The 2,470-nt window shown below is 43.2% G+C and overlaps 1 non-coding gene across 1 annotated transcript; it reads left to right on the top strand.

The window, feature by feature from the left end:
- The first annotated feature begins 1,170 nt into the window (after nucleotides 1-1,170).
- On the top strand, nucleotides 1,171-1,277 carry LOC118896238. Its single transcript, XR_005020144.1, has one exon. It is a non-coding gene; the product is annotated as a U6 spliceosomal RNA (small nuclear RNA).
- The last annotated feature ends 1,193 nt before the right edge of the window (nucleotides 1,278-2,470 follow it).

The raw sequence follows: 2,470 nt of genomic DNA, 5'->3' as shown, positions 1-2,470 counted from the left end.
TGAAAGTCAAGGTGACTTTTGCATATATGCATATTACTATTTAAAAATAAATTCAGAGGCAAGATGAGGCAGAGATTTGTGGCCTATTAGATGTTGAAGATAGAAAATTTGGTGCATTTCTAAGCAAGAGCTAGGTCCTGTGGGAGCATAAAAGGCACTTAGGGAAGCAGTGAAAAAGGGCTAGAACACTAGAAGGCCTTCAACACCAGAGAGAGGAGGATATATTTAAAACATTAGTCAGTGAGGAATGATGATAGGGATTTGAGAACGCAGAGATTATGTTTAGTGTGGTGTTGTTAGGGAGAGCATTTTGGCAGTGGTGGGTGGAATAGACTGCACAGGAGGGACACAGGGATAGGAAATGTTGTACCCACTGTGTAGGGCTTCCAGGTCAGGCACTGGCTTCTGACAGACTGACGTTTGGAACGCAAGCTGAGTAAGCATAAGTTCCAACCTCCCGTTTCTAACAGGCCTTGGGCACCAACCACATCCTATCCCGCAGAGGCACCGCCAGCAGCTGCTTGGTACCTGCTCCCCAGGGTTCCGCGCTCTGGCTCCACAGGCCCCGTGTCTCAGTTCCTGCAGTTCCGGCGGCAGCCAGGTGGCTCCCCCCCCCGCCAGAGGTCTGAGTATCAACTCTATGATAATCTCTCCCTCAGGCTCCTTGGCTCTAATACTCCCAATCTCTGCCCTTTTGTTCCCTTAGACCTAGTTGGAGCTGTCTCTGCAGTTATCACTTCTGGATGACCTCAGTATCCTCTTGGTGCTCTTTTAGGCCTTCAGAGCATGTGTAAGCTGATCTCTATACTAAATCCCTCTACTGCAACACCTTAGTGCAGTTTCCATTTTTCTGCTGGAACCTGACTGATAGAATGAGGATGAGCGGTGTATCATCTACGTAGACAACGTGGCAGGAGCATTGGAACATAGAAGTGTGGGCGCGGTCAGGGAAGATAAGTAGTTAGATGTGATTAGACCACACAGCTGAACGTGAGATGTCCTGAAAATTAAGCTGGGAAAAATTAGGGTGGGATTTTAGTAACATATGAAGTGTCTCTATACAAACAAAACTGACTTCTGTAACATGCATCATCCATCCCAATAATTTCCTCAGGAACACACTGATCTAGTCTAAGTTTTTAAATGCGATAGGCTTTAAAAATATATGGCGTGCTTGCTTCGGAAACACATATACTAAAATTGGAACGATACAGAGATGATTAGCATGGCCCCTGCGCAAGCATGACACGCAAATTCGTGAAGCATTCCATATTTTTGATATTAATAATAAAGAAATGGCATTTGTTGAGTGTTAAATATATATATATGGAGACTCTTAAGCTTCCCCATCAGGTTAAGTGGCCTATATACAGAGGCATCCAGGGACATGTCTAGGGGCTGACGGATATGGTTCAGAGCCTCACGAAAGCAGTCTGAACTAGAGGTATGTGGTTTGGAATCATCAGTACACAGATGACAACTGAATTTATGGAGGTTACTGAGGTAACCCAGAAAGAAGGCAGAGAGTGCGAGAACATAATGCTTATGGCAAAACATGAGAAGAAGCAACAGTTTCCATGATTTTTCGACAGGGCCCCTGTGCTTTAAACAAATCACTCTGATGTCTGACTCTCACGTTCCATTTACTATTTCCTGCCTATATCCCTGGAATTAGTTGCCTGCTATTTTCGAGCAACACTTGCTGAGATGACAACATGGGATGGTAAACTAGGCTTGGGCTTTAGGTCCGAAGCCTTGGGGTTGACATAAAGACATAAAGTCATAAATTCAGCTTCGTAAGAGTTAGGATCTCTTTAACCTCTCGGGTTCTCTGTTTTCTTCTCTGTAACATTAATAAGGATATTTATCATTAATAACGATTTCATCTCAGGGCTGTTGTGGGCATTAAGAGTCATACAACAAGCAGTTGTTGGTCAGCTGCTAAATGCCAGTTGCAAAAAAAAAATTTTAATAAAAATTTTTTAAAAAAGGGGGACTTCTCTGGTGGTCCAGTGGTTAAGGCTCTTCTCTTCCACTGCAGGGGGCATGGGTTTGACCCCTGGTTGGGGAATTAAGATCCCACATAGTGCATGGCATGGCCAAAAAAAAAAAAAATGCCAGTTGCTGCTTGGTTGTCACTATGGGTAAAGGAGGAAAAAGAGCTTACAGACCAATGGGGGAGACAGACACATTACGAGGTGAATATAATGTAGTATATACAGTGAAGCAATAGAGAAGGTATGAGGCTTAGTGGCAGGGAAGGATTCAGACAGGCTTTAGCTGTTTAGGCTGAATCCTAAGGAAAATATGGGAATCAGTTGAATGGAAATAGAATAGTATACTATTTGGAATTTAATATCAGGTGTTTAGTAAAGGAGTTTATTTTCTTCCCTTTTACTACTTCCTTCTACTCCTGGTCAAAAGTCAATTGTTTCAGAAAGACTGCTTGAGCTTACTGGCTTCCTTTGTA

This window comes from Balaenoptera musculus, chromosome 5 (genome assembly GCF_009873245.2).
Source record: "Balaenoptera musculus isolate JJ_BM4_2016_0621 chromosome 5, mBalMus1.pri.v3, whole genome shotgun sequence".
In the NCBI taxonomy this organism is placed as follows: domain Eukaryota; kingdom Metazoa; phylum Chordata; class Mammalia; order Artiodactyla; family Balaenopteridae; genus Balaenoptera; species Balaenoptera musculus.
The sequence above is the reverse complement of the archived record's forward strand: the minus strand, read 5'-3'. Positions and strand labels throughout refer to the sequence as shown.